The sequence below is a fragment of the Xenopus laevis genome, chromosome 3S (genome assembly GCF_017654675.1).
Source record: "Xenopus laevis strain J_2021 chromosome 3S, Xenopus_laevis_v10.1, whole genome shotgun sequence".
In the NCBI taxonomy this organism is placed as follows: domain Eukaryota; kingdom Metazoa; phylum Chordata; class Amphibia; order Anura; family Pipidae; genus Xenopus; species Xenopus laevis.
In genome coordinates, this window is record NC_054376.1 from 10,162,186 (window position 1) to 10,171,412 (window position 9,227).

The following is a 9,227-nucleotide window of genomic DNA, read 5'->3' on the forward strand; positions in this document are numbered from 1 at the left end:
GAAAATCGGCCAGAATTTCATATAATTGACACGGCGACCGACTAATCGGTGATTGCTGCGATATAGCCCCGCCCCTGATACATCACGGACCTGCCCCCTGCCCGGATTCCACGGAGTGAAAAGGTAACCCTACACTCATGGCTACCCTAAGGGCAAGGCCACACCCGGCGTTCTTGCAGCGTTTTTACGTTGCACTTTTAAAAAAGAACAGCCATGCGTAAATACGCATAAACTGCACTACCACTGAAACCAATGGAAAACACACTATGGCAATTCCCACAGGGCGCTTGCAAGCTGAAATCCGCCTCAGGACGCCAGTATTGACTTTTTTTAGCAGAAACGCCAATACGTCAAAAAACTACCAAATCAATAGACTATGGGATCTGCACGATTGAAACCACACTTTGCGTAAATATGCAGCGTATTTTAAATATGGCGTCCAAATTCTCAATGAGAACAATGAAAAGTGCATGTTGGGAAAAGAATCGTACGTGCTGAAAAATGCATGAAAAACGCATGTTGACGGTCGGTGGTTTCAGTGGCGTTTTTACACCAGGCTGTTCTTTTTTAAAAACAAAACGTAAAAAGGCCACGTCTGGCCTTGCGCATATCCATTAAAGCAGGGTTGCCAGGTCTAATTTTCAAAACCAGCCAAGTTCAGCTAAACCAGCCCAAAACTAGCCAAGAGGCACTTCAAAAGTAGCCCAAAATAGCACAATATGTGCAGTGAAAAATAATGTTCAGTAACCCTAATTACAGAGGGGCCAGAAGGTATCGGGCCCCATAAGGCCCAAATACATATACAATTTCAATAAATATTGGTACCTCCCAACATTATGTAAATAAAAAGAGGGACAAAAAAATTGCTGTGCCGCACTAGGGTTGCCTCCTTTTCTGGAAAAAAATACAGGGCTTCCTATATATTTTTTGCCTATTAATAACATTGGGATCAACCATTGTTTTTACCGGCCAGGTGGCAATCCTAGTAGCGCGGAAAATTATTTTTGACCACGCCCATTTTTGTGGCCACACTCCCTAATTACCAAGTTCATTTTACAAAATTTTTTTGCTTTGCTAATAATGGTGAATTGCCCTTTACGCTGTGAGTCTAACTTTTCCGAAGGGACCAGTTACAGAAATTATTACATTATATTGTTACTCATCTTCTGCTGTACTGTGTGCTGTGGCTCTTGTGGGCTCTCTGCCAAAAGCCAATTAAGTTAGAAACTTTGTTTATTTTTCTGGCTGTTCAGTGCAGAGAAACGGGATTTTCCAGTACAAATGAGGGACTGTGGGTTGAGCTGTCAAAAGAGGGACTGTCCCTCTAAAAACTGGACAGTTGGGAGGTATAAACAGGTCAACCTCTTCTAGACATTTTGGTGGCCAGCAGATTTTTGCCCCAATATTGTCTGAAATTGAGGAAAGTAACTGGAAATTACAAGAATGCTTAAGAGTGACAGGAGACTGGGGTACAGAGCCCAAAATCTGGTAACTTGCGACTTCTGCACAAGTCATTCCCATTGCATGCTGGGTATTGTAGTCTTACATTAAACTTGGCAGCTGGCAAATTGTTAAACAAAAACTACATTACCCAACATGCATTGGGAGACGCAGGCTTGGCACATTAGGGCAAGAAAAAAAACTTTGACTGGTTTCCAAAGTACAAACCATGAGGCTCTATTAACCCATATATTTGCCAACAGTTGCCCTTTAATGATAGAGAAACTACAAAGGAGATTTTGTATGAGGCTGTTGGATCGACAGATATAGATTGTTGCATGTAGGGTTGCCACCCAGCCGGTAACTCACCTACTAGGGCAAAGGCTGGCAGTCCATGCCACCGCAAGCAAGAAAAGTCAGCAAATAAATAAGTAATTGTGTCCTTTAAAGATCATTAAAATACTGAATTCACTAGGGTATATACCATCAGGGGTTCTGTGCTGTAGTTGCCTAGCAAGTGCATTCCATTGTGTTTCACTGGCTTCTGCCCCGTGGCATTGTTAGAGGTTAATTGGTCCCCACTGAGCTCTGTTACCCTGTATTTACAATGATTTTGACAAATGTTAAAAACAAATATTCCAGCTCAGAAGAACAGTACATATAGTATAATATTAGTACAGGTATGGGATCCGTTATCCAGAAAGCTCAGAATTACGGAATTATGTCTCCCATAGACTCCATTTTATCCAAATAATCCAAATTTATAAAAATGATTTCCTTTTTCTGTGTAATAATAAAACAGTAGCTTGTACTTGATCCCAACTAAGATATAATTAATCCTTATTGGAAGCCAAACCAGCCTATTGGGTTTATTTAATGTTTACATGATTTTCTAGTAGATTTAAGGGATGAAGATCCGAATTACGGAAAGATCCATTATCCAGGAAATCCCAGGTCCCGAGCGTACAGGTCTCATACCTGTACTAACATACAGTAAACTCCTATTTGATAAATAGAAGAGTTGTATTTTGGGTAATACAGAGACATGTGTAATGGGAGGGAATAGACCCTGTGACCTATGAGCAGTTCTGATTCCCAAGTTGTACCATCATTGCTAGAGGTTGCCGAACTGTGACTTATTTGCTTGGTTTTGGTAAATGAGCAGCAGTATGTACAGATCTAAAGAAGTTTAACAGTAACCACTGCTGCTACCCAGCAGATGAGATCCATTGCTAGGGCCATCATAAATATTGAGATAGTCCCAGGCACAGTTCGATGACTCCACCAAGTTCAAACAAAGGCTCTGAATCTACCGTTTTTCCCATATTTTGAGTACATAATCCACTGGCAGTTCATTCTTTGGGTACAGACTGGGAAAGTCGGGAGATTCTAGATGTGCTGATCCAGGCTCCATGGATTTTGGTTGGAGAAGATCCAGGGCAGGACACACTATAGGGAACAGGAGGCAATTTATTCATTACTTTGGGCATTTGCACTGGGGAAGCCCATCTCTACTCAACAGCCTAATCTGGTTTAGTTCTATGATATACAGTATCGGACCCTGTGATTGCTCATAAGATCGTTTAGGGCAAGAGAGCCTAAAATGAGTCATATGTAGGTAATATAAGTGCAAAGTAGTTCCATGTCTTGCAACCAGATATTTGTATTCACAACTGACCAGCCAATGGTACCTGCTGATTGTTACGAGTTACTAGAAATGGTCCAAGTTTTGCAACTTATTACATCACCCACTATAAATTCAAGCAGAGCCATTAATATCCAACAATAGATCCCAGCACAATAGGGTCATATTCTCCTTCTCTGGGGCCCCTAAACATCCCATTGTTCTGGTTCATTCTTACCCACAGCGGCAGCATTTCCTTCCAGCTGTTTGTATATATAAAACAAGCAACGAAGGGGTACAACTTGGTTATAGGCTTCACAGAGCTGTAGCTGACGGGGTCATTTATTTTGAAGGTTATATCAATGTCCAGACAGAGGGCATTTAGAGGCAGGGACAAAACAAATCCTCCCTATCCCAGCTCCATCCCTTGCTTGTCCCAGAGGGAATAGTTCAGGCTAAATCCTCTCTCAGTTACTTGAGAATTTCTGGTGAACATCAAGGTGATTTCAGAGCCCTCAGACTTCAATGAAATGGCGCTGGTTTCTCCACAGTAGACACCTGCCCCAACAAAGCATAGTGATGATTATAGGGAGAGAATTTAGGTGATCATTAGGTGACCTGATCTTCAAATATAACAGGACCAGTTATACTTAGCCACATGACATGACCCCCCTAATGTACAATAATGTCAAACTCAAAAGAACCAAATGTGGGTGATTTTGGCTATGCCTTCTGGGAGGGTTGGGAGACCTGGAACTAAAGCAATCCTGTCGTCGAGTGTGCAATTTAGGGTTATACCACCAGATTAAAGATATGTGCAAATTGCCCTGTTTTATGCATAGATTTTGCACCCCAAATTCCAGCACTATTGTGCCTGCTGCTGGGCACCCATTTGTATATCTTGCAGATCTTGTGGAGGGTTTCTTACAAAGTCTCCATCTATGTGGGCCTCAGCATGCAAATGCAACTATCAACCCTCCCAGAATAATCAGAAGCCATCTGTACTTATACCCTGACTGGGGTGGATCAAGGAGTGTAGTGGTCTATAACTGGGCATGGACTCATAGCTGGGCATATCATGGATATGGCAAAATAAAACTTCTTGGATTCGGTCTCTGGAGGTTGGCATCCCTGCAGATATGTATAAGTCAGGGTTCCCTTGAGCTTGACCGTCTCACACTTTACTTCTTTCTGACCCAAAAATCTTGACTAAACAGGCACAACAGACTTGTGATACGGTGTTGCACCCCTTTGCAAGTAGGACCTCCCACTGAAAACTGAAATCTAATTTAGTCAAGTCAGATGCCCACTGGTTTCTATTACACGGGGCTCCAGAGAGTATGATGGCTCTGTACAACATTCCAGAATGTTGTTCCAATTGCATAAATCTCAGGCAGTGTAACCAATCCAATGGACCCTCTGGTTCAGTACCATTCTGCATGAAGCTAAAGACTGAGATGGCAGCAGCTGTAGATGCTAGGCTGAGCTATGGAATATGTAACCTACTGCTCAGTAGTACATATTGATAACCTGGAAAACCTTATCAATGGTATGGGGGTGTAGCACTGTGACTCCCAGCAATCAGTCAAGTGACATATCTGCCTTGTAGGTCCCCCTTGCTCATTAGAGAGCATGATTCAATAAATACAGTAATTACAGGCATGTTATTTGGGGGTCTTAAAAGGGGATACATTCCCATGCAATGGCTGGAAATAGCCTGGTCCCTTCTATGCAAATAATTCCACATATCTGATATACTGTTCTTTCTCACCCAATAAATCCTTGCTTTCTCCAACACAGTTCTACACCAGGAGTCAGTCCTGACAGCCAGACAAATCTTTCTCCGGTTTAAGGTCTTGTAAATCCACTCGTATAACTTTTCCCACTGGAGCAACAATCCGCCATTGGCAGCTGAAACACGGAAGGGAAAGACATTATTCCCAATGAGTTTCTCTTTTCCCCTCCTTTGCCTGCTGCATTGAGCATTGGCTAAATAAAAGGCTTCTTTAGGGCACACCATGGAGTGGAGCTGGAACCTGCCCTGCCATTAACTTTATTGGCAGTGCCAGACATTAGCTTTAGAGTAATGGCACATACAGTGTTCTCTGCCAGTGTAAGAGGTCAACCCTGAATCCACACATCAGCAGGCTGAGTTATACAGGGAACTCTGATTATCACTCGTGTATTATAAATGATAATGTACCCCCTACTGTAAATGATAAGGATATTAGAAGTCACTGAGGGGTTCTGAGACCATATAAAGGCACGAGGCTGCAGGCTGATTTATACAGGGAACTCTGAGTATCACTCATGTATTATAAGGGATAATGTACCCCCTACTGTAAATGATAAGGATATTAGAAGTCACTGAGGGGTTCTGTGACCATATAAAGACACAAGGCTGCAGGCTGATTTATACAGGGAACTCTGAGTATCACTCATGTATTATAAGGGATAATGTACCCCCTACTGTAAATGATAAGGATATTAGAAGTCACTGAGGGGTTCTGTGACCATATAAAGACACAAGGCTGCAGGCTGATTTATACAGGGAACTCTGAGTATCACTCATGTATTATAAGGGATAATGTACCCCCTACTGTAAATGATAAGGATATTAGAAGTCACTGAGGGGTTTTGTGACCATATAAAGGCACAAGGCTGCAGGCTGAGTTATACAGGGAATTGAGTATCTGAGTGTCTTATCAATCTATACTACTACAAAAGTAATTAGTTCCATACAAAGCACACTTACTGAATACAATAGGCAGCAGTCAGAATGCACTGGGGTGAAATAATAGAACCCCACAATGAAAGGCTTTCAGGAAAATGATGCAAACTTGCCACAGCCAGCTATTTTGACTGGCTTCGTCCCCCCTAACTGTACAAGGAAGCCACCACTTTCGACACACAGACATCTGGAGGGATGTGCATAAAGAGCTAAGTAGACCCCATATAATGGATGATTGATGTCGGTGTGTTAATGTAAAACACTTATTATAGCATTAAGGTAAAGGGTACCTGTGTGGCGTAAGTGATACATTTTAACTGCCTGAAAGCTGTGTTTATAAAGGCACAAGACACTCAGGGTCCAGCACTGCAGGTCTAAACGAAGAGTCCGGCTACCTGCCCTAGTGGGGTTCAAAGTAGTGGTTGGGAGCAGTCTAAAGGTCCATTAGGGTAACATTTGGGCAAAGGATCTGACCAAATATTGTCCTGGATCCTAAAAGTCTAAAGACCTCTGATATATATTCTGTATAAACAACATGGGGTTACCCAGGTTAATCTTGCCAGTTTAGGAACCTGCTTCAACCACAGTACAAAAAGGTCTCCTCACCTACCCTAGAATAAGACACAAATGGAATTAACAACCATGATTTTGCAGGCTACAATGAGCCCCAAAATACATATAAAAAAAACATAATAAAAAATAGAGACCATGCTCACCTAGTGCAATGGCTCTTGGGTGGGACCTGCTGATGCTGTAGTATGAATATCATCAGCCAGAAGTTAAAATTGCTTTTCTGGGTGGACAAAATAAGGAAAAATGTTCTAATCATCTAACATAGGGGTCCCCTAGCCTTTTCTTTTACCTTTTAGCCACATTCAAATGTAGAAAGAGTTGGGGAGCAACGCAAGCATGAAAAAAAGCCCCTGGCATGCCAAATAAGTACTGTGATTTGGTAGCCCTGTGTTGCATTACACCTGACTTTATGCAACCAAAACTTGCCTTCAACCCTGGAATTCAAAAATAAGCACCTGCTTTAGGGCCACTGGAAGCAACATCCAAGAGGTTGGTGAGCAACATGGTGCTCACAAGCCACTGATTGAAGATCTGTGTTTTCATGTGGTCCTTGTTGGATGGGTTTCCACAGGCCATACTGTGTATGTGGCTCTGTCAGATTTGGCCCAACACAGCCCAGATCTCATTGTGTATTGCCATTTGGGAGGAATCCTGGATGGATTTGCCTACTAGGATCCTCTCTCTGACCAAGCCAATCCAATTTCCCTTAAGTTCTTTCCCAGATATCTTTTTCTCAATACCAAATCTTAGTCTGGTTGGACAGGCAGCTGGTGAAAGGACCAATTGTATTCCTTCCACTGTACAGAAATAAGGGGCAGTAAACCAGAGAACATTATACCAATCAGCAATTTTTCTTCTGCGCCATCATAAACCTCCACAGAATCGTATACACAGGCATTTCTGTACTCAACATTAAAGTCTTCAAATTTCTCCTGAAGAGAAAGAAGAGACAGAGAAACGATTTATTCCTTAAAAACCTTCATAAATCTGGCTTTAAGCATAATCTGCCCAAAGTCATGCCCAAAGCCATCCATAATGCCACCCACCTCTTACAAGGAATAGTTGGCAGGTATGCAGGCCTTTCTAAAAGCTATATTGCAGTTCATTAATACTACCTTTGTAGAATGCCAAGGCAAGCAACTTGGCGGCTCCATAATAAACCTAGAGTGACTATACCCAACTATAGTAAAAGAAAGAATATGGCAACTGCCACTCATGTAAAACATATAAAGTTGTGGTTCTTTGGGGCTTCAATAATCCAGCTACATGTCTTTAATCTGGGATAAGGGTCAGGATAATTAGGGCTGTAGAAATTCCCCTAGTGAAATCGAAAATATAAATATGTCTGTCCGTTAGGTAAAAACCTAATTTAAAACAAAATATACAGTTATACCAGCCCTTTATATGCTAATGGAAGGCTAGAGGGAGAGCAGTCTATTTTCTAAATGAAAAAATATTACATAAATATCTATCTTATAACTTATCATTTAAAGGGGTGGTTCACCTTCAAACACTTTTTTTCTTTTCAGTTGGTTTCAGATAGTTCTCTAGAAATAAAGACTTTTTCCAATTACTTTTTAATTTCTATTTGTGACCATTTTTTTACTATTGAAGTGTAAAGTTTCATTTTTCACCTTCTAAAGCAGCTTTGAGAGGGGGCGGGTCGCCAACTCTTTAACTGTTCTAAATTGATAGTATAGTTTAGTCAATTTTAGTTGATACATATGTTAACGTTAGCCCTACTGAGCAGAATTCCTGAGTTAATTTGATACAATAGTTGCTTATATTCCAATGATACTGCTGAACAATGTATCAACTAATTGTACCAACTAAATGTACCAATTGTAACAGTTCAGATGCTCCTGAATCACTGAGCTGCCAGACTGAAACACTAGAGACATGAACATTAAACTTTAAACTTACATTTTTGGAAAACTGTCAAAAAAAAAATGGAAAAAGTCTTTGTTTATGGTGAACAATCTGAAAAGAAGAAGGTGTACAACTCCTTTAAGGTTATATAATAACACAGGAGTAGCAAAGGATTTCTTTGGATTTCATCAGACAGACACTGAATGATAAACTCATGAAGAATCTATGGAATGGAAACAATTCCAGTGTTTATTTGGTTTTAATCGGCCTGAAATCACACCCCGTTCATAAAAAATCAACCACACAGCCCTGGCGCCCAAACTATGCACTCGCGGATCATTTTCTCATTCACTGTAAAAGACAAATAGTCCAAAGTGCAGGTGGGATGGTCTTCTATATCCAGCTAGAGAAATATGATCTCGATCATTTTCACTGTCTTTACCACCAACCTGGATCAGGTTCATAATTCCGACTGAGGGCATTACTGAAAGCCTTCTAGGCATGTAGGAATCATCCTGAGACTTCCATTGGACTCCTACTTGACTTGTTGAGGGCATGTCACTGAAGGTATTCTAGTCATGAAGGGTAATGGTTGTTGATTCCTTCTGAGGAAATGGTACTAAAGGCTTCCAGGTGTGAAGGATGAGGCTTTTACATAGTAACATAGTAAGTTAGGATTAAAGATAGACACGTCCAAATTAAACCTTAAGTCTATATATAACCTGCCTAACTGCTAGTCGATCCAGAGGAAGGCAAAAACCCCATCTGAAGCCTCTCCAATTTGCTTTAGAGGAAAAAATTTCCTCCTGTCTCCAAGATGGCAGCGTGTACAATAAGCTATCTTCCAACATTTTCTTGAAGATATCTAAATCTATCAGCCATTATGACTCATTCAGGATGAGAATTCCACATCTTCACAGCTCTCTCTGTAAAAAACCCCTTCCGAATATTTAGGTAGAACCTCTTTTCTTATAATCGGAATGGGTGACC